This window comes from Myripristis murdjan, chromosome 10, assembly GCF_902150065.1.
Source record: "Myripristis murdjan chromosome 10, fMyrMur1.1, whole genome shotgun sequence".
In the NCBI taxonomy this organism is placed as follows: Eukaryota; Metazoa; Chordata; class Actinopteri; order Holocentriformes; family Holocentridae; genus Myripristis; species Myripristis murdjan.
In genome coordinates, this window is record NC_043989.1 from 29,244,548 (window position 1) to 29,270,071 (window position 25,524).

The following is a 25,524-nucleotide window of genomic DNA, read 5'->3' on the forward strand; positions in this document are numbered from 1 at the left end:
TGTGGGAGACGGAGAGCGGAGACTCCGCTTCAGTGAGAGAGCAGCTGACTGGAACTCTGCCCGGCGCGGAGTAAATCTAACGCCGCTAGCAGGCAAAACGTGATGAAATAAACACATAAATTTATAATTTGGACATTTTCTTTATGGTAGTTTGAAAGATTACATGTTCATGGAGTGAAAGAGCCCAAAATCTCAAAATTGACCACTGCATGAAAAATCGATGATTTTACCTGCCGTGTCTCGCCTTAATAAATAAGCTGTATTAAGTATATTAAGAGCCGATGTTTCCAGAAACTAAACAGAAGAGATCCTCAGGCGTCTGATCATCTGATTTGGCAGGAACATCAGTGATGAAGACTTGATGTTCCCCAAGGAACTAAGCTGATGTTGGGGTGGAAGTCAGACCAAAACACATTATCAGTAAGGGGGAATGGCACACGGAAACACAAACTCCTCTACATGTAGCCTGTTGGCTTGAGATGCAATGAAAGGATGTATGAGCAGACAGCAGATATAGTTTCCATCCAGTACAGTCTCACCAGAACTTTACAGGAAGCGAATGGACAGCATTCCAGTAGAGTTCTCATCGGGCCTGAAAATTAAGACCCGACCCGACCCGGGCCTGACTGGGCCAGCCCGAGGCCCGACCCGACCCGACTAATTATCGCCAAATTCGCCATTATTTAGCAGAGCCGGTCGGCCGCGGCACTGGGGCACCATCAGTTGGCATCAGGCGGCACCATCAGTCGGTATCAGGTGGGCCGGCCGCGGCACCGGCCAGCATCAGGCAGCTCACCTGACAGATCCGGCAGACCTGACGGGTGGGCGCGGTATCGAACAGTGCCGCAGCCGGCCAGCCTGATGCCGACTGATGGTGCCGCGGCATGTGCGGGTCAATACGGTAGTCTTTTTTTTTTTTTTTTTCAAACTTTAGCAAATTACGTTAGTGCCCCTGCACATTTTTGCCCCAAATGCTGCATGTAACGCAGCGCTGCTGTCAGGCTGAGTTAAGGTTTGGGTTATGGTTAGGGTCAGGGTTAGGAAGCACTGCCTTACAGTCAATCATTAAGGTCGAAAAAGTACCCTGGCAATGCTAATGTGTTGACTGCAGAATCACTTGGCAACAGCTTGGCGTAACTGCTGTGCTACTTGCCGGTCTAATCCAAAGACAGGTCTGATCACAGCGAAATGCATACAAAGTCTTGCCAAAGATGGTGGACTCTGTACCTGCCTCTGGACACAACTACATCAAAGTAATTATTAGCTAGGAATGGGGTGAAAAAATCAAAAGTAGAAACCTCATACACTCATGGTGGAAACCAGCAGAACACACCAGAGCAGCCAAAAGAGGCAATTTTCAACGATGGGAAAATGTGAGTAACTTATCATATTAACAGCCATATTTCTGTTAGCAACATCTGTGCACAATACGAACCTGAGAGCTGTGATTGCCGGCTGCCATCCCACACACTGTTTAATAGTGCCACTATGAGGCTCCACTATCTTATTTCTGAAAATGTCAGTAAGTCAGTGACATACCAGTTTCTAGACCTTACCCCCTAGCATTGTTCTGGCAAATAAAATCATTTAACTGATTTCCAACATTTGTATTTATTGGCATTTCTTCTGTAGAAGTCTTCACTTTTGCCAATTTTCTTGCTATACAGCACCCTGGGTTCTTTTATTTAAACCACAAACCAATGTTGTCTGTTACTGTCTGTTACTGTTAATTTCTTTATTCAACTTATGAATTACAACTTCTAAGCCGCCATATATGAAGTTACATTATGACTGATTGTTTTATTTTAACCCTTGACCTTAACACTATAACCCAGTGGTCCCCAAACCACTGCTAGGTTATAACCCCTCAGCTTATAACTGCTCCTGTTTATTGATCCAATAAAGAGGTAAATGGTAAAAAAGATTTTATTTACCAACAAATGAAATCTAGTAAGGACACATCCAGTGTTCTCGTAGGGATCAATAAAATGAACCAAAAAAAACAACAATCCACCAAAATACTGAGACAGTGGAATGACCAGAAATCCTCTTTAAATCTGAATGACTGTCAAGTCGTGACACCATTGCCACAGAATACAGGTAGTACTTATCTTTCAGTCTTTAAGTTAGCAGAAAAAAAACCCTACATTCTTAAAGTAAAATGAAATATTCAACAATCATCATCTCAACTCTGAACCGTTTGCATGAATCAATAGCAATTACTTAGCATAGTCTTGAGGGCCCACAAAAAACCCTAAAGCCAGCAAAAAAATATTAATGAATTAAAAATTTTAAATTTGCAGGCCTGAACGTAGCTTGGGTATTGTGTGTGTTAAGGCGTACTTAATGCATAGATTCTTCATTCTTCACTCCCATGAGCTTAGGATTACGGACAAAACAGAGCAATACCACCGGAAATCGTGGGGGCAGTAGGCCTATTGAGTTTATAGTCTAGATTGTCACCAGAGTCATGAAGAAGATCTGCAAAGGCATTTAAAAATGAGGCGTGGTGTTGCAACTTGTCAAAAGTTGGAGCGGACATCCTGAAATACTGGAAATGCCGCTCGTCATCCATTTCCCGCACTGGCAGTACCAAACACCAGAACTCCCCATTGAAGGGGCGGCTGAGGTTTAGTGGCCTCACGTTCCACTGACACGTTTTTTTTTTTCTTTCTTTCGTTTACGGAGCAAATACAATAAAAGGGCTTCTTCCACAGTGACCATGTTTTATTAATGCTGGTTTATTGGCACTCGGCACTGCCATCTAGAGGAAGTGTTGTATGGAGGTAAGACGTGCAGAGGTATGAAGGGTATACACGTGTAGGACGGACGGATGAAAAAAGGGTATGAATGGGCCTTTAGTGGCCCCGTCTGGCGGTGCCCCATCCCGCAGTGCCCCGTCCCGGGGGGTCAGGTCCACCAGTGTTAATTTCATCAGCTATTTTCAATTTAGTTTTAGTCTTAGTCTAGTGTCAAATGCCCTTTTTATTTTTAGTCATATTTAGTCAACTTGAATTCTTTTTTGTTTAGTCACATTTTAGTCGACGAAAAGTCTTGGCATTTTAGTCTAGTTTTAGTCGAAGAAAATCCAAAGTATTTTAGTCTAGTTTTAGTCAATAGTTTTAGTCAATATTCTTTTTTAGTCTTTGACCTGCATCATGTTGGCTTTTATTTTAATTTAACAATTTTTTAAATTATTATTTAAAAAATGTAAATTACTTATCAAACAGTCCTAACAATTCAGCTACCAATGAATGAGCAGTAGTATGCATGTAATGATGATAACATAGATTGAAAAATAAGGCGAAGTGATACCTCTTCTCTGAATAGACAAGCTAAGCCAGTGTGCTGCTGTTAGTCAGTGACTTCAGACTTCAGACAGCGCCACACACACGCACTCCGGCATGAGCACACAGCAGCGCAGGAGGAGAAAAACTAACGCGCATCCAATTAATGCACTTTCTGGATTGTAATTTAAAAGTCTATGACGAAAAATATGACTGATATCGATGTACAGTCCGGGCCAGCGTTGCGTTCAAGTGCAACTCCAAAAAGGAGGACAAATAAGCGTCCAGCTTGAGGCTGCGCCGGACGCCGGACAAGGCATTTAAATTCCGGACTGTCCAGCCTAAATCCGGACGTATGGCCACCCTACATAACACATAACCTGCTGTTGGAGTAACTGTATTGTTTATGCTGCTGTACAGGTTTTAGCTGTGGGGGTTTACCCGGGGGTTACACCTCTGTAGCTGACAGTGACAAGAGACAGAGACAGGAGAGGCAGGGGAGAGAGGGAGAGGATGACATGCTGCTAAGGGCTCAGGCTGGAGCTGAACCCGGCCTGTCCAGATATTTTCAATTCAGAGAAAAATAGCAGTCTAATTTTAAAGAGCTAATGGTACATGGGAATGTTAGCTTCCGTCAGTTCTCCTTCAGTAAAGAACGGGGTGGGTAGTTCGGCTGGGATCAGAATCTGTTTTTTTTTTTTTTTTTAAATCTAGCATCTTTGTAGCATATTTCCACTAATGAGGCATCCAGTACAGTCATGTGCTTCAAAACACAGAAGCAAAAATGCTGTCATTAGTTAAGATAAACATTGTCTGAAATCTTAGCTTGTTAAGCTAAACATGATCAGAAACACTGTCACTGACTTTTTAAGTTAAACATCAGAAACGCGACACATTCTCATAAACATTAGCTTGTTAAGCTAAATGTTGCCAGAAACATTGTTATTATCTTGTTAAGCTAATGTGAAGCCAACATGTGAAGGTTTTTCACTGGTTTACCAAAGCAACCATCAGAAAGCATTGGTGGACAATGTGTGATAAACTGTTAAAATTTTATCCGTGGTGTATTATCACATTCAATTTCTTATTAATCACAGAAAACTGTGAGGCTGTGGGCACCGATGTTGAAATGCCGTAATTAATTTGTGTTACATGTAGAATCCCTGTTTATCAGACTTGACTGTATGACTTGTTGACTTGGTCGATTTTTCATGTGCACTTTCTGCTGGCAAACTGGAATATACAATGAACGTGACACCACATGATCTAACAGGTCATAAGGGTAGAGAGTGTGAATGTTTTATATATGGCAACATGCAAAATCACATATATGACATCATCTTTCCACTTCTTTGTCCTTTTGAGCAGCCAGTGGCGTCTTTCCCTGGATGAGACCTGGAAACATTTGGGCACTGGCGGCCTTAGGCATCTGGGGATCCATTTCAATACTTAATATGATCAGTTCATCTCTGTCCGGTGATTTTGTCACTTTGTGCTTTGTGCTGAAATTTGAGCGAGAGCTGACAGCTGCTCCTGGAACATCGTGTACATCAGGTGAGTCTTGATTCATTTCAGGCGTGAGAAGCTCCTCTCTCCGCTCGCAGGACCGTGCCTGACCAATCTGGCGCTCTAAGCATATTCGCTGGCAATACAAAAGACGTCAGGTAGCGGGCGGGTGCAGTGTGGGGCCGAGGTGTTTGTCTAATTTTTTTGAATAGAATGGGGAAAAAAAACTCACTCCCTGGCGCCCTCTGCATGATGGCGCCTATAGCATTTGCCTAACCCGCCCTATGGAACACACGACCCTGACCGCTCGCTACAGTCACAGGTACTGTCACCATGAGTCGCAGAGCAATGCTCAGATTTGGATACAGTTCCAACACATTTGTTGCTGTAAATGTAGCTCAGAATCTGCAGGCCTGTGGTTTCTTGTTTCTTGTTTCTTGTGACAGCAGCTGATACCTTGCGCACCAGCTCACGCAGTCGGGGGCCCCCTGGTGGCCGGGGCCCGTTTCATTTGAAACGGTTGAAACATGGGTAAGGCCACCAGTGCATTTGCAACTGGATTTTATGCCATCGATTGAACTTGATCACTGCTCAGCTTGCAGTATAGTGCCAAACAGCATTGTTAGCCTAACTTCTCCAATAAGGTCTCACTGAAATGAATGAACACACGGGACTCTGTAAGTATTATGCGCTCGTGGAGTGTAATGCAGCATGTTGTCGTCATTATTACTATGCAGGTGCAGTGGCCTCCGTTAAAATAAATTCTTTGTATTGCTGCTTTCCAGATAATAAGAGCCTTGATGGGTGCTCTCATCATGCATTCACACTGGAACAGGGAGAATCTGAGAGGAGAGGGAGGGCAAAACAAAGAAAACGTATGGGGAAGAAAAGAGAGAGATGATGAGGACATGCAACACAGGTCAAGAGCTGTTTTGTGCTCTTTACCAACATCATTTAGGCCGAACCAGAGAGCTGCAGAGGAAGTAAAACACAGGGAGTGGCGGATGAAAGGGACGCAGCAAACAAGGCAAAAGACAGAGAGAGAAAGCCTGGGGAAGGGAGAGAGAGATGCATAATGAGGGAGAGGAGCGAGACGAGACATGAGTGAGAGGTTTTGAAAGTGGGATGAGATGCAGAAGGAAACAAGAAAGCGAAGGAGAGATGAGGGAGAGAGGAGAGGAAGGACATGAAGAGGTGAGTGGCGGTGAGAGAGGACAGGAGAAAAAGAAAAGAAAAAAAGGCATTTCCTTTTGATTTGGAGGAACAATCAGTCAGAGCAATCATCATCTGGCTCTCAGAGCAACAAGCCGTCCTCTGCAACACACACACACACGCACGCACACACACACACACACACACACACACACACGTTAATCAGGCCTGTGTAGCGTGATATTGTGTATTCACAGTAGCAGGTCTCGTCTAATGATACCCCTACTGATAGTGGGATAGTATCCTAATATATCACTCTGTGTGTGCGTGTGTGTGTGTGTGTGTGCCTCCATGACGAGTGGAGATTACCTCGTGGTAGCCCAATATGTCAGCAGTACATTAGAGAGATACTGGAGACACATGCACCCTCACCCTCTCGCTCTCTCTCTCTCTCTCTCTCTCTCACACACACACACACACACACACGCACACACACTGTCTTCCACAAACAAATAAAGCAAAGATGGCATTTCACTGATTACCTGAAAAGGTGAATGGAAATAGGAGGGCGAGATGGAGGGAGTGATGCATGCAGGCAGGGAATGAGAGCACAGGGAGTTGTGCTAAACATGGAGCATGAAGTTCAGGAGCAGAAATTCTCCAGTGGCCCTGCAGCTGCTGCAAGTCGACTATCAGCAAAAATATGACAGTGATCACAGTCCATTAGCTGTTTATCTGTTTTTATATTGGTGTTGAACATGCTGATATGACAACCTGCACCAACACTGAAAACCTGCACTGTAAATCAAAGTAAAATAAAATAAAATAACATGAAATTTAAAAAAAAAAAGTTTAAACTACATACATACAAAGAAAAAAGCAGTAACTCCCCATAGAGCAGAGCTAATAAAAAAATGTTTTTTTTTTGTTTGTTTGTTTTTTGTTTTTGTTTTTTTTTACAGATATGTGTATTTGAATCGTGGCAGCATTTATGTACGTATGTATGTATGCAGGTATGTATATAGTTATTTATTTATATCCAATAAATAAATGATCAATCTACAAATGAACAAGTATTGTTGCAAAGGAAAAATGCAGTTGATCACTCACTTTGCTGTTAATGTTAATATATAATTTGTCTTTTTATAACATATAGACATTTACCTGTTTTCTTTATGTATGTATTTATTTCTTCATTCATTTGTTCTTTTTTTGTATTTGCACAGTCAACAAATTTACAATTTTCTTTGCCAAGGAAAAATGCAGTAACTTGTATTTGATCCCTCCCTTTGTTGTTGATGTTAAAATAATAAAAAAAATATATATATATATGTATTCATTTGTGTTTTGTTTTTTTTCATAAGGTATTGAAATTTGGCTCCTCTTTTATCTTTCGTTCTTTCGCTCTTTCTTTCTTTCTTTCTTTCTTTCTTTCTTTCTTTCTTCATTCATTGGAAGTTAGTATATTTTGTCTTTACACAATCTACAAATTACAAGCGTCATTGTAATGGAAACATGCAGTATCTTCTATTAACATTAAAAACTATATAATAATCAAAAATATTTTTGCAGCGTCAGTTTGAGGCCAAAAGGAGAAAACAATGTTATAGGTTAATAAATATCAGCAAATGTTCTCCAGTAAAACTTCATGCTGGGGTTGATGATGTATATGGATACTGTAGTGAATAAAAAAGGACACTGAAATAAATCATTACAATTACTTTTCCACCTCAACAGTAGCTACAATATGCAATACAATACAGTATCCTTTATTGTCCCCATGGGGAAATTAGTGTTTCACACTTAAATGCCTCCGCAGTAGCAAGATACTTGCCCACATGACAAAGCAAGTGTTCCACAAATGACAATAACTCATTTTTGCCCCAAAGGCTGGTTTAAAGTGACGAAAGTGATTTTTCCCTCCTCTGTGTTAACGTTTTGTGCATGTTTAAGTTGACATTGAACTTTTGCCCTCCTCCTGCGTGTCCTCATCTGTGAAATGGTTTCTTAGTACAAACAGCTACATGAAATCAAGTGCAGGCAAACTTCATATTCCTAAAATGACGTCAAACAAAAACGTTGAGGCAAATAAAAACAAGAACCATAAAAGAAGATATGAATATGATGATTCTACTCGCCTAAACTCCCAAGGTTGTTCTGAAAACAAAAAGAGATGAAACACGTACTTTTTGCTGACACAAACTTTGAAAGTGACTCTGAGTCAGAAAATAGCAACACGGCCAACCTTCTGTCACTCCCACCCACCTTTACGCAAGAAAATATTAATGCAAAAAAGGTTGAGAAACAGGTTAAACCTTTAATGAAAAGCTGATTGTTCATGGTAACTTTGCAAGTTGAAGTGTCAAATAGTTGTACACGGCTCCCCGCACAATAAAAAATGCTGTGTTAAAAAAAAGTCAGCCACTGGGTAGTTTATCCAGCAGAATGGATCTGCGTAAGTGTTTCTGTTATTTAAAAAAAAAAAAAAAAAAAAACAGAATTACAGGAATTATCCTTGGTCTCAGAAATATGAAAGCACATCTTAAGTATATTGAATTATATGTACCTCCCCTGCCCTGTGTGCCTCCTTATTGGGAAAAACATAAAATGTATTCTTTTTTTCCTTAATAATAATAATAACATAAGATGAAATAGTAAAATACAATTGGCACGGTTACATCACAAGATTAAAAAAAAAAAGGAAAAAAGAAAAAAGAGATCAAAATCCAAAAAACACAGTAACGCATATTAACAGCAGTTGTCTTCATGGTGCATTCAGAGTGCATAGCGCGTTTATATGTAGAAATTAAGTAATAATTGGATGTTTTTTGTGGTCTGAGTTTAGGTTTTCTGGATGTATGGATGCATACATCCTTGATCAAGAAATATGGATAAAAAGTAACAATATTTAATATTTTTATTGATTTGTACTGTTTTAGAGCTATTCATTGGAAAAAGTTATGTCTTATATGGAAGCCTGGAGGCAAAAAAGCCAGGCAGACAACAAAAAAGAAGAGAAGAAGATGAGGAAGAAAAACTGTTTGTTAACCCATTAATCCTGTTATACCTAAAATAACCTTTTTAGTATAACTGAGTGCAGCTCAACAGCTCAACTGACCTGTTCGGTGTTAGTGATTTCCATCATTTTTAACTCATCATTTTTTTTAGTGTATACAGTGGGAAAAAAAAAAAAAAACGTTAAATTAATAATGGAAGGTAATTGTATGCTAATTTAGGCCGAGGTGCCTGGAGGGTAAACGAGTACACAGGAGGAGTGTCAGGAGGTGAGCGGGGGAATCAGCTCCCATCTGCTGCTGCACTTTAGAGGCCGTGGACTTTAACACCGTCGACAAGAAGGGACAGGTGCTGCGGGTCGGAGGAAGAGGGCAGAGAGCATCTGTATTCGCGTCTCTAAGAGTTGACTTATTTTTTATTTCTGTTTGTGTGTGTGTGTGTGTGTGGGTGTGTGTTTGTGTGTGTGACAGGGACAGATGCTGGCACAGCGGGGTACGATCCCCTGACAGGTGACAACTCTGGCTGCTTTGAAAACCTTATGGCCAACAGACCAGGGTCACATTGTTCGTTAAATACTTTCTGATTCTCCAGGTGCGCTCGTTTTAACCTCCCTGACGGGCCGTGGGGACACTGTTAATTAGGTTCTTTCAGAAGTTCTGCCAGCGCTTGTGTTCCATCCATGATAAACAGGCTGTATGTTGAGGCTGAGTAATCAGCCGGTTTCACCTACAATATAGCAAAGCCTTGTCTCATGGAGTTTTGTGAAATAAAAACGAGATATCTAAGTGCAAATACATGTCTTTCAGAGCAGGGGGTCCTAGACTTTGTCATGCACATGTGATGGAACTGTTGGGCTCGAAACCCACCAAAGATTTTGTGAGGTGAGATAAAGTTGTCAAAAAATACTAGCATTTACAAAATGAATAAAATAAGTAAGTAAGTAATTAAATAAGTAAAACGTTTTTGGATTCAGAAAGTAACTGACAAAATTGTGTTTCCCTCAAAATGTAATTGAGAATGCAGTTTAGTTGTATGGGAACAAGATGTGTTGATTAGAAGCGTATTTTTGACATGTCAGAAACAAACGTAATAAGATACAAGATCTAAGGTAATCTTTATTGTCCAGAAATGTGGAAATTTGCCTTCAGGTTCAACAAATTACTTTTTCCCAAAAACAGAATTAAGAATGCAGTTTAGATGTGTAGGAACTAGATTGTGTATACCTGAGTTTGGACAAAAATTTTTAAACAATGTTCTGGTTCAGGTTGGGTTTGATCACATAGGTGTTATTTTAGTGAAACTCTGGTTCCTGTATGGTGCTGGAATTTACATGACGACGCTGTAGGTAACACAGGGGCTACTTCAGGCAGTAAATGTAATCTAGAGATGGAGGACAAGCAAAGTCTGGGGCTTGGGTTGGGTTCAGACACAAAGAAAAGAATGCCCATTGAGTTCGGAGTCTTTTGGTTACTATGCTCCTGTCTTGGGTCGGGTTCAGACAAAAATACGCAGCCCGATCCACGTATTAATAGGAATGTAGTTTTTAGGAGACAGGATTGGACACAGAGTCCAGAAATAGGTAAGTAGTGAAAAGGAACTTAAAGTTGTTGAGACTGAGGCAGTGGATGGGTGAACACATTTCCCATAAACTCAGATGATCCATCGTCAAGTCCAAGATATTTGAACTATGAGTGAACTTTTGAAATTAGCCCATTTTTTTTTAGTTGTCTAACACTGATGCTATTCTTATTTGCTTTTTGCTAATAATAGTGCACAATGTCATTTGGACACCAATTCTGCCCCACTTGTCAAACCCCAATCCTGCTGAAACCAATCCTGAAATCACCATTGCCTGAAAAAACCTTGCCAGCTTAATGGCCTTTAGCCAGACTGAAGGGTGTATCGTTAACAGGAATAGGAAGATGCCACTTGGGATAAGTGGATAAATGCCCAAAATAAGAATGGTGTAATTCTGGCTTCACCTTGGCTAATGGCAGTGAGGACTCAGTTTGTCAATTTGGAACTGGTCCATTGAGTACCATTTGGTCTGGCACTGAAAGCCCCTCCAACACTCCAACACAATTCCTCCAAAAAATTCAACCGTAACCTTAAGGTTTGCCGGTTTAGTCAACATGGTTGTTACTAAAACAAAATCCATAGCTGGAAGAAGGCCAGTAAAAGCTGCCACACTCTATTGACAAAAATTTTATCACATGAATTGCTGCTGTTGGATGGCAATCTTTCAAAACCTCTGCAATTCTTTAGAAAACAGTTGCTTTCCATTGAACTTATAATTCTTGTTTAACCAGCGTCTCAGAGTCTTTGCAGCGAAAGGTAACCAGATTGAGGGCTGGTTTATTTAATCAGAATAAGATAAACCTGCAAAAAGTGTTTTGGATGAGACAGGGTGGGTGTTAAGTAGGTTTTAAATCTCCCTACCTAAGGACATCAAGGTGAATAACATCCTGGCTTGTGACCAGAGGGTTTCTGGCTTGAATCCCTGGCCTAGCTAAGTCAGTTTGGCTGGGAAAAGCAAAAGAGTAATGCTCTCTCTTGTAGCAGGATGCCATTGCAGTGCCCTTTAGCAAGGCACTAGGTCTGAGAAGATTAGTGCGTTCAGTTACAAAGGTAAAGGATTAAGCTGAAGGATTAAGCTCGATCAATGGCCAGGACCAGTGTGGGTTATACCGTCTATTATGAATCATAGACTTGGTAAACAAAAAGAAATAAAGAAAGAAAAATAATGTTGAAATTGTCTTAACAAATTCCCCTTTTTAAATTTGATTTGGGAAATAGAAAAATCCCTTATTAAAGTACAATTCATTTATATTCGATCCCAGAGGATGGCACAGTGAAGTGTTACTTAAAACACTTCCATTGCAGTTCTTGGTGGAGGACAAAATTACAATAACTAGATATATAACACAAAACACAATACAAACACAATCAAGCTAGAAGGCAATCAGCGGAGAATAAACTTTTTAAGGCTGAAAAATTCTCAAACTTGCAAAGATGCAGCCTCCGTAGTGATTTATGTTTGTTTACCGCTCTGAAAGAAAAGAAAAAGAAAAAAATACCATTTGAACACAGCATTGTTCAGCTATCTACTTGTAAGTCCAGGATACTTGATTTTCCCACCAGTACTTGAACACAGCATAATAGCTACAGCTAAAAAGTGATATCTCTCTGATGGCACAAATCCGATTACCACCAAAATCTAATCAACTCATTCTTAGGCCAAGGGCTTTCTGTCCACCACATTCTGGCCAAGTTTGTTGGAAACTTTCTATCTTTTTCTGACAAACTTTTCTGGCAGAGGTAAAGATCACAGGCTATGAGGCTTCTGGCCAGTTTTCAATTTGTTCCAAAGTAATTTTCTCCCTTGTCATAGCAAAAATGAATAGAGAATGGACACTGAAGATCAAAGGCTAACTTTTCCAGGTGAAACAAATGATATATATGGATTTTCCTTCAGGTTTGTGGAAGCACACGATGCAGTGGAGTTAGGAAATAATGTAAGAGTATATAAGCGCATTCAGGAAGACTTCACTAGAAGGTGCCTGAACTGACATGGTGACACTTTGATTATTGATAGTGAAGTAAATGAAAGGCTAATACTACCTCTTTATTGTGTAACATGGGAAAATATATACAGACAAACATCATCACACACATCCAGCGCTCATGCAAATGAACAAAGAGGCACATTTACATAAAGCACAGCAGGCGCCGACAAATTAAGGAGCCTGAACAATAGGATTGGAAGAAAACCTCTTAAGCCAAACACCCACGTGTATGTGTATGTGTATGTGTGTATGTGTATGTGTGTGTGTGTGTGTGTGTGTGTGTGTGCACTTGCATGTGCATCTCACGTGCCTCAAGCATCAAAACTCCAAAGGAGGATTGAACCCACTTTACGCGGCACACACAATCGTTGCTGCTGTCAGTCAAACTCCAGCTCAGAGCTGTCTTTATGTAGCATCTAACCTTGACACACACACACACACACACACTCACACACACACACACACACACACTTCAGAGGACTGTTGCACAGCAGGCTGCTGAAAGGGAAGAGGTTTGAGACGCTAATCTTCCTTATCACGGCACATTTCCCTTTTTTCAGGGCTCAATCTGTAATCCTAACCTCCACCATACGGTGGCAGCCGCCACAGAAAGCAACAGCATGAGGTCTTAGATTTTTTTTTTTTTTTTTTTTTTTGCCTCTCTTTTTCACAGTGATTGTAGAATTGAACAGGCATTTCCACATCCAAAGCAGTGGTGCAGGTGAATGAATAAAGAGGTTTCACACAGTGACATGGAGGCTTAGAGGGACACACTTCTTTTGCTTTATTCATGAAATGAAAAATTACTTTGACATGTTAAGCAAAAGTCGACTTGGACGGGATATTTTAGAATGTGCATCCCTCCAAAAGAATAGATGAATAGATGGTTTTATTGATATTGTGATATATTGTGACCAGCCTTAGTCAGTACTGCATTATTTAGGACCAGTTTGACGAGGCAGTTTAAACTAAATACATGAATAAATAAATATTTCTAACAAATTTATGAGCAAAATGTTGACATACTGAAACTGTTCCAGCTTTGATTTTTTGGGGGGTCATGCTGCCAGTTTGTAATAACCAGAACTGAAAGAGGAAATACTACTACTGCTACTACTACTACTACTACTACTACTACTACCACCACTATTACTACTACTACTACTAATAATAACAATAATATTAATATTAATAATATTAAAAATAACAGCTTCAATTTGAACTCAAAATGTTGTCATGGACCTTCAGATCTCTTTTAGCATTACAATGAAGAGAATGAACACAAAATGATTAACAAACTTCACTCTGAAAACAATTTCAATAAGTACATAATAAATGAGAATCACTAGCAGAGATAATCCAATAGAGCTTTTTCACAGCAGTTTTTTTTTTGACAAGGCAGTAGCAGGTGAACACAGGTGTTACCGTTTCCGTGTGGGTCCAGCAGAGCCAGGCTGCTGCTGTGGTTCATGCTGCCTTGCTCAGGGGGCTCTGTTATAACTAAATGGAACAGAGCCTTAAATAAGAACGCCTGTGTTGAACTGAAGTCAAAATGATATTCCACCTACAAGAATGTGTCTCCGCCTCCAGGGGGCAATGTAGAGCACTAAAGCTCAAAGTAAAATGATCAGCAGCCAATAGGACTTTTCGAGCTCTCTAAATGATAAAAAATGATATAGACAATGATATACATATATAGATAGATAGATAGATAGATTTTTTTATTGTCATTGCACAATCATATACGTATAATAATGCAACGAAATTAGGGCTCAGTCCTTTCGGTGCAGGGGAGAATAGAAAGCATCGTGCATTCTGCTAGTTGAATAGCCAAGTCCAGTAATAGATGGCTGCAGCCATGTCTCTGATATCAGAAAAAATGCAACAGTCACAGAAACACTTGTTGGATGTGCAAGCACAGTTCGTCATCCCGTGTTCGCCATGGACCTGGCGCTGGAAAATGCTGGGAGGCGGCGGCCCAAAGGGCTGTCCTTTCAGCCGCGTCAACGCACCGGCCCTGCAGCCTCGGCGTCCTCCGGAATGTCCTGGCAGCGACGAAAGTCTGGTGAAATTGGCATCCCGCAGCGCAATCCCAAGCTCAAAAGGTCCTGATAACTGTTGTTTCCTTTGCTTGTTTACGTTTCCTCCTGGACTTGTCGCTGGGAAGAACTATCCACGGAGACCCCGGTGTTCTAACGGCGTCCTCCAGAATGTCCTGGTAGCGATGAAAGTCCGGCGAAATTGGTACCTCGCAGCACAATCCCTAGCTCAAAAGGTGCTGGCGACTGTACGCGTACATTGCCCAACATAAGGTGGTGTTTTAAGCTAAAAACACAACCGTTCACACATACAAAAACATATAATACGGCACCAAGAGTGGAGAGCTGTAGCCGCTGCATCTATGCGCGCTGCCATGGCAACCTCCATAATATCTATATATCTATATATCTACATCATTACCTATATTTTTTTACTGTGCATTGGTGAAAATGATCAGATGCTGGTTATGAAGATAAACATTTCTGTGTGCTTAGATGAATTGAATCTGGAACCATTTAGGGGGAAAAAAAATTCCCTCTGGTTTTGTAACCAGTAAAGACCTGATAGCCTCAATGCTGGTGGAAATCCTCTGAGATTGCAATAATTTTACAACTATCATCAAGGCAACTTTAATGTAAATTAATTTACCTTATTTACTTAGACTGCATTATTATTATTATTATTATTATTATTTATTTATTTATTTATTTATTTATTTATTATTTATGGCATTTTTGCTTTATTTGACAGTCACAGTAGAGAGAGACAGGAAAGGCAGGGGAGAGCGGGGGGACGACTTGCAGCGAAGGGCCTGAGGTCAGATCCAAACCCAGGACGCTGCGATCAGGACTCTGCCTTAACAAATAGCATATGCTCTTACCAGGAAGAGCTCAGTACTGCCCCCATGGCCAAAAGAAGGCACTGCATCTCTTTTTCTGTCACAGTGGGCAGTGGCCATAGTTTGGCTTTCTCCCTCTAAAGACCTTGATCACCAGCCTTCAAACCATCAACTATGCATTTGTGTGCATGTGTGTGTGTGTGTGTGTGTGTGTGTGTGTGTGCAAACAAGCATTTGTGTAGCTATATGTGTGTTAAACATACAAATGTCTTGCATATCATGTGTGGGCCCATGCACAATTGAAAACCTCCCACATAGTGTTTGAGTAGTGTAATCATGAGCTTTATCTTTATATGAGTTGTATCTGACGGGCTTTCATTGCATTTTAATGTAAGAATCTAAAGGGTAATTCAAAACATCTTTGTGCTTGTGTGGTTTTCAATGTGTATCCTATAGTCTGTGCGTGTGTGTGTGTGTGTGTGTGTGTGTGTTTGTGTTCCAACTTTTCCACACAAGGCCATGGTTCAATACTCTATCTGTACGTGTACTGAAGGGCAGAGAGGTATGGTGCAGAAGTCAGTTCTGTATGTTTGTGTGTGTGGTCACTGGCGGCTAATCTGTTAGCAGGCATGGTTTCTGAAGACACACACACACACAGTAAGTCAGTTAAATCTGCTGTCTGTGGATGATGCATGATACCACTAGAGAGACATCACTCACACTGTCACGACATGTATTTGAGCCAGACATACACACATTCTCCTGCATCAGAGAAAGTACTTTTTTTTGGGGTGATACCAGGGGTGCAAACCTAACCCAGAATAACTTGATTAACTGCTTGTAATTTCTTCCTGTTCATCATTTCCTGTGTGGAGGGAAGGAAATTAAATCTCAAGTCAAACAGCAATCAAATCAAACTGCTCTGTCACACATTATAATCACAAAATACTATATAGACACTAAAGGGAAACTTAACCCCAAAACTATATATCACAGACAAAGTAACAGCATGATCTGAGACTTATTCAAGTAGTTAATGTGGTTGTTGATGTAATCCATCCCATTTACTGTATTTATTGCATTGGAGTAAACATAATTTCCTACATAAATAATAAGATTAATTTTTCTAAATATGCATATTTACACCACGGTTGATGACTTATTTTGTTTAACAAGTACTAATATTACTCTGGATTCAAGAAGTCCAAATGGTGGTGAATTTCTTATCGAATGACTTGACAAGTGATAATATTTTGTGATGGTTTTAGTGAGTAGCCATGCACAGGGAGTTAGTCATTGCTCCAAAATAAGCTGGCATGTCAGTCAAAATGCATCCCCCATTTAGATTCACCATGTTCGGGGCTTATTTTGGGAGAATGACCACCTCACTGCCTATTATCCCATGAAAATACAAGATATAAAAAAAAACCTCCAGTGCGTGTGCTATTTTCTCACAGCCTCCCCTGCAATGTGTTTCCCCCTATAGAGGCCAGCATTTTCGAGCACGCCACATCCTTCTGTGCACAGCGTTGGTTTTTCTCTGGCTTCTGTGGTCTGTGTCTCCCCCCCATGTCCCAGTGTAAGGCAGTAAAGCTGTCAGTGTTAGACATGGTCTGTGGGTTATCAGTGCAAGAAGCTGCTATTCAGCGCAGGACAGGACAGTTAGGCAGACGGGCTGACAGGCTGACAGGTGTCAACTCTACGGGATCCAGGCTGATCCAGACCTCATGCTCGCCACAGCGCCTCAAGAACAGGTGGCTCACGCTGATATATCACACGCGCGCATGTTCACACACATGCAGAAACACTCACGGTGTCAAGAAAAACACACACACTCACCCTGAGACGGACGCATGTACAGGTAAATATGAGCATGCAGGCACTGACAAGCAGGCGGATGCTCTTACAAGCTTACAAGCTCGAAGGCACAGGTGCACACACTGCATACCTGCTCGTTTGAGAATTTAAGATTCTGCCACTCCGTTCCTCCACCACTGGCCTTTTGGTTGCTCCCCAGGTCGGGACTAAGGAGTTTTTACTGTCTGTGGCTGACAGTTTCAAGTGAAATCTGAAGACATTCCTGTTCAGCTTCACTTTTTTAAAAAAATAGTTCAGTCGGCGCACAAACCAAAATAAGGTGCCAACCATCAGTTCAAAATCACATCATCAAATATTAAAGGGCTGCACACTCTTCTCCATATACAGTTTACTGTTTATTTCAGTCATACACCAATTTGTGTCACAACAAACAGGATTTATCAAAAAGTTAAACACAGGTGCACAGGTGGTGATTCATGTGTTTTTCAACATACGACCAAGCGTTTGACCAATAGAAATAATTTTTTTGCCCCTTATGCTACCACTTTACAATAACTCCACCCATATAAGGGTTTATGACGGTTATAACACCGTTTTCATCTCTGCAGGTTCACTGGCAAGGTCAAATAAAGTAAACTAAGCAACAAGCAAGAGCTGAGATTTAGAACAGATGCAGTGCAGGAGTAACTTGATCCAAATATCAACTTGAGCCAAATATCAACCAATGTGTGAAAACTGTTATAACTTGTTTATAGTTGTTAATTAATAATTTATGAAAAGTGCTTATAACCTAATGAATAACCTAATTGCAAAGTGGTACCCATCTGTTTAAAAATGCTTTAAAAACAGTTATACATTATAATGCTTGTGGTCTAATTAAAAAAAAAAAAAAAAAGTGGCCACTCAGTAATAGTGCAGCAGTGTATCTTCAGTTTATTATGTGGACATGGCCTAGATAGATTCAGATTTAGTCTTCATCAAGTGCCTTTTGTTTTCCTTCTTTTCTTTAATGTTATGTTTTGTTTAACCATACACCTTACTGAATTGCATTTGATTTTAGGAAATGTGCAATAAAAATGAGTTTGGTTTGGATGCTTGGATATGCAGCTGCTGGTTGGTAATATTTCATACCAATATTCTGTATCTCCAGCAAATTCGAAAACCCATACACCACACAGTTAATCAAACTGCATCATATTCATCATACCTGTGGTGGTCAACACTGTTTGTCCAATATCCATATATCATATTGAAGACACATACACACATAAAAAGCATTATTGCACATATGAAGTTGCACATTTGTTCAAATGTTTTGCTGTGTCTTTGTCACCGCTCTTTAAAGCAGCTTCTGCATGCATTTAGACAAGTAAGTGGCTCACTGTCACTGAAACACACACACACACACACACACACACACACACACACACTTTTCACACACACACACTCTATTAACCAAAATCAAGTGAACAAAAACAGAGTCTAAAACTCAGTCAAAGAGCACCGCCAGCGTAATAAATTGTCGCGTTTTGGTCACGCTGGCTGACTTCACAGCACCTCTCCTCTCGTGATGTTTAGTGTCATTTTGGAGCAAAAAGAAAATCAACTCCATTCTCTGGAAGACTCATCAACTAAAAATGAAGCAGTAATTGGACACCATCAAGCAGAAAGGAATGAAGGAGGCGAGAGGGGGGAACAGAGTGAGTGATGCAGGGGTAAGGAAGTAAGACAGAATAACTTCAAGAAACAATGTGCATTGGAAAGATGAAGTCAAGTGAGGGTGAGAAGAAAGGCGAGCTGAATCATAGCTGTGCCAAGTGGTGGCTGGGCTCCTCTGCTGCTGTATGAAAGGGGAAATAGATAAATGCTGCCAAAAATGCTGAAGATGATAGTAGGGGAATGGGGGCTCGCTGACACCAATTTTCGAGAAAGCTGGGAACCAAGAAACCTCTGACGTCTGAATAGAAAAAACCCAAGTTCCCCAAGATCTCGTTCTGTAACATGAACTAAGTGCAAATCAATTAAGTGACATTCATGGCGTATGGTGAAAATACAAAAAAACTGTGTTAGAAACCTGCATTCAGTAACACCTGAATGGATACCACATAGAACGAGAGATAACACAATTACATCAAATACAAACAATACAAAATAAATCAGAGGGGAGTCTGATCGTCATTGATTGTCCTTTCAGGAGTCATGGTTGATTCCACATGGTCTGCGCTGCAATCTTACCTACGCTGTAAGATTGCTAACTTTAAGAATTGAAGTCACTGAAGTTTAAGTTTGTGCATGACACACTTCAAGATGATTTATGCGCTTTTTCTTCCCTTCATGTGATTTTGACGTAGATGTATAGCAGCGATTCCAGAGCTTTTGTTGCTGGGAAAACAGCAAAGCAAATACACCTTTTTAGGGTGTCCATGTTGTTCCCACTTTAAGTCTCTGAGATAAGAGGTAAGAAATTCCATGTGGAAAAAAAAAAAAAAAACTGTTCAGATACTATATAACTTAGTGCTGGTAGATCTACTACTTATAGTTAGGGTTGTGCAATTCATGGAGTTTTTGGTACCAGTGGAACAAACCAGTACAAATTACAATTTATTTTATTTGTAATTTAGCATATCTCTGTCTTCATTGGGGTTTACATTTCAAATCAGCAAAGAAACAATCGGCTTTCCTGATGGTGACAAATTAAATTCCCATATTAAAATGTGACTACTGTCAATCCTGACTCCTAAAAATCACATTCCTCTACAGCTAAACTGTAGTCTTAATTATGTTTCGTGGGAAAATGTATTTTGCTTATCAACATATCTTATGAATCACATCTGGCATCACTTTAGCCAGTTTCCTTATTTAGCCACCAAAACCACCTGGTTAAGGTTAGGGAAAGGTTAGGTGTAGGTATAAAAACCACTTGGTTGCCGAAATGCAATGCCACATTTGTAATGTTTGGAACAAATGAACACCACTGTCACTTCATTCTGGACTTGGGTCGCCTTCATTTTTAGAGAGACAGGGCTCCTACAGTAATGACGATTACTACTAGTAATACATACATACAATACATACATGCATACTTTACACAGATGGACAGATTAAAGCCGACAGTAACAAAGCTTGCTTTAATGTGGCCCTGCCCCCTCCAGGATGAGCAGCGCATGGTAAACTTCACAGACAGCGTGACAGAAATGCCGTCATTTTTGGCTGCCGATGGTCAGAGGCCCCTCTGTTTCTCTCTCAAAGCCAGAGAAAAAGAAACACCTTGTACCATATGCTGGCCAACAGCAAGTGAGGGGGTAAAAATGGAGTTATTGAAAAAGGAGAAAATGACACAGGGTGATGTGGAGATGGAGAACTCGTAATAAAGCTTGTGTGCCTCCAGTCCTGGTAGTGAGATAAGCACTCAGTGCTCCATGCTGTGCCGTGCTAATGGAGCCCATTCTAACAGCAAATAAAAGACGGCACATTTCTCCCTCTAATAAAGCACCAATTAGAGCCACTTCACTGAACAGGCTGCGAGGAGCCAGAGACAGACAGATAACAACAAGGCTAGATGTATGGATAAAACACTGCTTTATCTTTGTTATCAAATAAGATATCCACCCTATAGGAACACCTGCTCTTACAAAATGATTGATAGCACAAAATTTAATTATGCATGCTAGCCATTTAATGGACCATATCAGTGATTTTGAATGTTTGGCCAGTCTACTACCATTTCCCCTCATTTTACATCAAATTATGCAAATTATGCAGGTGTACTAAGGATTTCACAACATATAATCAAAATGCTTCAGTTTTCAAATATGAATTTTTGGCTCTAACAGCCACCTTGTAATGTTCTGCTTCTGTGGCTGTATCATCACCATTCATAAACCACAGTCAAAAGCAACTATTTTCCAGTAGAGAGGTCATCCAAACACAACAGTGCTGCTGCTTTTAGGAAAACTAATGTGGACGACTTTATTACAGTGATGGAATACTGGTGTGAAGAAAGTTTGAAGTCTCTGAAAGTTCAGTTTCATATCGTAGTGGAACGAGTGGAAACCAGTGGCTGGATAGAAGGAGAGAAAAATTAAATCAGAGCTCTAAAATATGAAGGCTTGAATATATAGTATATTCATTTTGTAGATATTAGGCTAAAAATGCAAAATCACTTATATGCTACTTTAAATGATGTTGTTTTTCGAGAAGGACTTGGAGAGTGCAGCAATTAACCACCCACATTTTATTCTTGTCTTATTCAGTTAACTTTATATATATTTTTTAACATTTTTTTTTATTATGGTTTTTCATTGTTTTGTTCATTAGTCTCTAAATCTATAGTTAACATCCTACATTTTGTCAAATATTTGTAAAGCACTTTGAACTACAATTTGATTTATTTGAAAAGGTGCTACATAAATAACGTTGGACTGATTGACTGATTGATTGATTGATTGATTGATTGACTGATTGATGTAAGCCTCAGTTTGTAGCTCATTAATGTTACAAACCAACAATCAGGAATCAGGAACGTCACAGCCTTTGCGACCTTGCCGTATTCCTGTGACTGCATCATGCATTACACTATCAAAGTGCTGGGAAAAGAAATAGAATGAGGGATTTTATAAGGAATTTTAAGGTTTTTTTAGACACGAGAGAAATCATGTAGTCGGGATCAGTATACCATGAAGGATGAGAAGTGAAAGCTGAAATAATAATGCTACATTTTCCATACTGCTATTATATTGAATGTTTCTACAAAATCAAACATGTCATGTCAGATTGAGTTATTTATTTAGAGTCACTTGACCAAGCACTTTGCATTCTGTCTGGGGAAAAGAAACTTCCATTTTTTTCCCAGCAAAACCACTTTTGTCTTTCCCCTCCTGTAACATTTTCAACTATAGGTAGTTTTTCATGTGTGCAGCGGCGTAGCCACACAGATAATTTGAAATGATTCCACAGGGCTTAGGATACAGAGAGGTAAAGGAAGGAAGGAAAGAAAGTTTGATAAGAAAGATTTGCGCGGCGTTAGAGGGAGAGGAAGGTTGATCGAAAGAAAGAAACAGAAAGGAACAGAGTTTTGTCGCTTCATGAGACTAAATGGATAAACTGCTCCCTGGATCATTTCAACGCGCCATAAACTCTCCCTCTCTCTCGCCTTCCCTCTCTACCTTTCTTTTTCTTTCGGCAACTCTCTGTCTCTCTCTGGATTCATTTGAAAGGTGCATGCCTCAAAGGTTTGAGTAATGTTCCCAGCTCGCTGTCAGATTTCATACGGAAGCAGTTTTTTTTTTTTTTTTTTTTTTTTTCCCTCGCTAACGCAGCATCCAACCATTACCTTTTGTTAAAGGGAAAAGTGTCGACGCCACAAAGAGATGCAGTATTAAAGGAAATCAGCTTTGGACAGCAGAGAAAGAGAGAAAAGAGACAGAGCACAGATAAATAAAAAGGAAAAAAGGGAGAATAAGCTATTGATGATTCCAGAGTCTTCGTTTTTCCCCACACAGAGTCCTGCTGATCAGTGACTTTAACTTACAGACAGCACTTTATTAAATAACAGTTCGGTCCTGACAAAGATAACTCCCGCTGTTTTCATGTCACTGTAGTCATATGAAAGCCACATACCATCAAAGTCAACTCATCAGGAGGTAGAGAAACTGTGCTGATCATATTCTCCCCATAGGCACCCATGTGTTTGAGACTTTACAAAAAAAAAAATAAATAAAAAACAACAAAGCAGTGGTTTCATTTGGATCCTCATCAGGCAGCACCGCATGTATTAAGAAGCAAACTTTTCACAAAACGGGTTGCGTTTTACAGTTATTCATTGCGGTTTTGAAAAGGGTTTCCAGGCAGTCATTCAACCACTAAATAAACAATGCACTTTCAAGTTAAAAAAGAAAATGACATCTGCAAAAGACAACCAGCAGAAGTACTTTTCTTACTCATTCGATGAACAAGGCTGATCAAGCTTTGAGGTGAAAAGCAATGAGTTGCTTCACTGAGTTCATTGTTGCACTAAAAAAATACCCTAAAAATATCAATATGAAAGTAATGAATGGGTGTGAAGCCTTTCAGTGCTCAGTTAAATGCTTTTATTGTGTGGACTACCATTATATGAACAAAAGTTACTGAGTGAATGCTATGACTCTTCAAAAGCCAATGCAAAATGTACGGTTTTGCATGCTTGTAATAAAATACTGCACAAATAATGCCTAAAATTAAAAAATACAGGAAGAGAAAACGTATTTTAGACAGCCATTTCATGTCGTATTAAATACATCGCTTTATTTTAATCACTCATGCATATGCAAAAATCTAAGTATGCACTTAGGCCACACAATCAGCCCAATTAATCATGTGTAAAGCAGGCTGGACAGTGTTTGCTCGAGTGTCAGCACTCCACTGGATAGAAGTGGATGGCTTGTAAAATGTTTGTCATTGATTCCAGTTATTCTACATTCAAATGACCCTCTAAAAGCAGCTCTGGAAGAGAGAAAAGTGGACTAAAAGTATGCTGCATGAAATATGTTAGTGTTCTAGCCACTTGCTGCTTGCTTTTTATTAATGCTGTGCTTTGTGTCCTGTCTTTTTTGGCATTAGGCAAGCTGAGGCACTCTGCTGTGTTATGGTCACAGCTTTTCTGCAGTATTTGGAGTTAGGGTTTGGAGTCTGGAGGTGTTTTTTCTCCAGTCAACCAACTGGGAACAGAAGGGGCACACAGGCCTCTTCATACTATGGCACCTGCATACTATTTGGAATGGATATGTAATATCTAGTGTAGAACAGATGGCTTCAAATATGGATTGATGGCTGTCTTCAATGTTCAAGACTTTGGTCAAGACTGCTGCACTTACAGGGCAGGAACATACAGGAACATTCACAGAAAGGAGTCCAGCTCCAGTTCCAATGCAAAGTCAAATGTTTATTGATTGATTACAATGCCAATGTGTTGAGTATGATCTTCATTAGGATGTTCAAACTGGGCAAGTGCAGAGGTGTATAAATGGCATTGTCAACAGGTGTGCATGATTAGGAGGAGAAGCTAGCCTCCTGATTATGATGATGATGATGATGATGATGATGATGATGATGATGATGATTATATTATTATCAATAAACAGTCATAAATAGAACCAGAGCAAGACTGGAAATACATAGTTCACACAATTACAATATAGTACATTATCTGGGAAATTTTTTCATACAAGTTAGAGACAATAGTAACAATATATCATCAAACAATACACAATAGACATTGTGGTCAGGGGACATTAGGACCCAGTGGTTCCAAGAAAAATCAATCATTCGTAATTTATAAGGGAAAACACTGGTAAAATATATTCAAAGACAAGACAAATCTTTGACAATCAAAGAAAGGTTTTAATGGTGACATTTAACAATATCTGTATGCCTCAACTGACCAGACAACTAGATTCCCAGGTGGAAGGGTACATGAATGTCATTGGACCATTTCCACCTTAAGGACAGTGACAAAGATGTCTCTGATACTGCTGGGTGTCCCATTGGAAGCTCCTGTCACATTTTACAAGACAGTGGATGAAGGTCAACTCTTTCTCTAATAGTTGGTTCTGTACGTCCATATGCACATGTGTGAGAATTCATTATGTGGAACGAGCTCTTGAACAACCATCCATCAGCTGTCAAGGAAGCCTGCAGAGAGGACAAGTGACTTTACTCTCAGGTTTGCCAGGGTAGGATCTCTACCTGAACACTGGCATATAAAAACTTCACCATGGAAGTGAGGACTTTGGATAGACTTAACAGTAATAAAATGAACCTGGAAGCAACCATGACCACTTGTTTTCCAGTCGGCAATCTGTTAAATTCTGAATATTAGTAAGATGTGCACTTTGGTCCACAGTAGTGTACCACAACAGCAACAGGTCAGTTGTTCCAACCCTTCAATACAACCAACAGGAGCATTTCCTAAATTAGTAGCACATTTGACCCACAGGAGCGTCTCAAATACAACCCAAAAGACCATTTCCTAAATGGGTTAGCACAGTAGCCACTAAAATTACCTGGTTATGGTTAAGAAAAGGTTATTGTTAAGGTTAGGGAAAGGTTAGTTCTAATGGTTAAGGTTAGGAAAAGGTCAGGGTTAAGGTTACACCCAACTACCACACCTCCAATCTCCTTACTGTGTGTTCAGAATTTTTCATGCAGTGCAATTACAGCGCAAGTCAACAGGCCGGGTGATGCGAATGGACACATAAAACACACATATTCACGTGATTTGAAATTTTTCAATTCGAGCGAAAATTTTTTGGCTATATTCATGCAA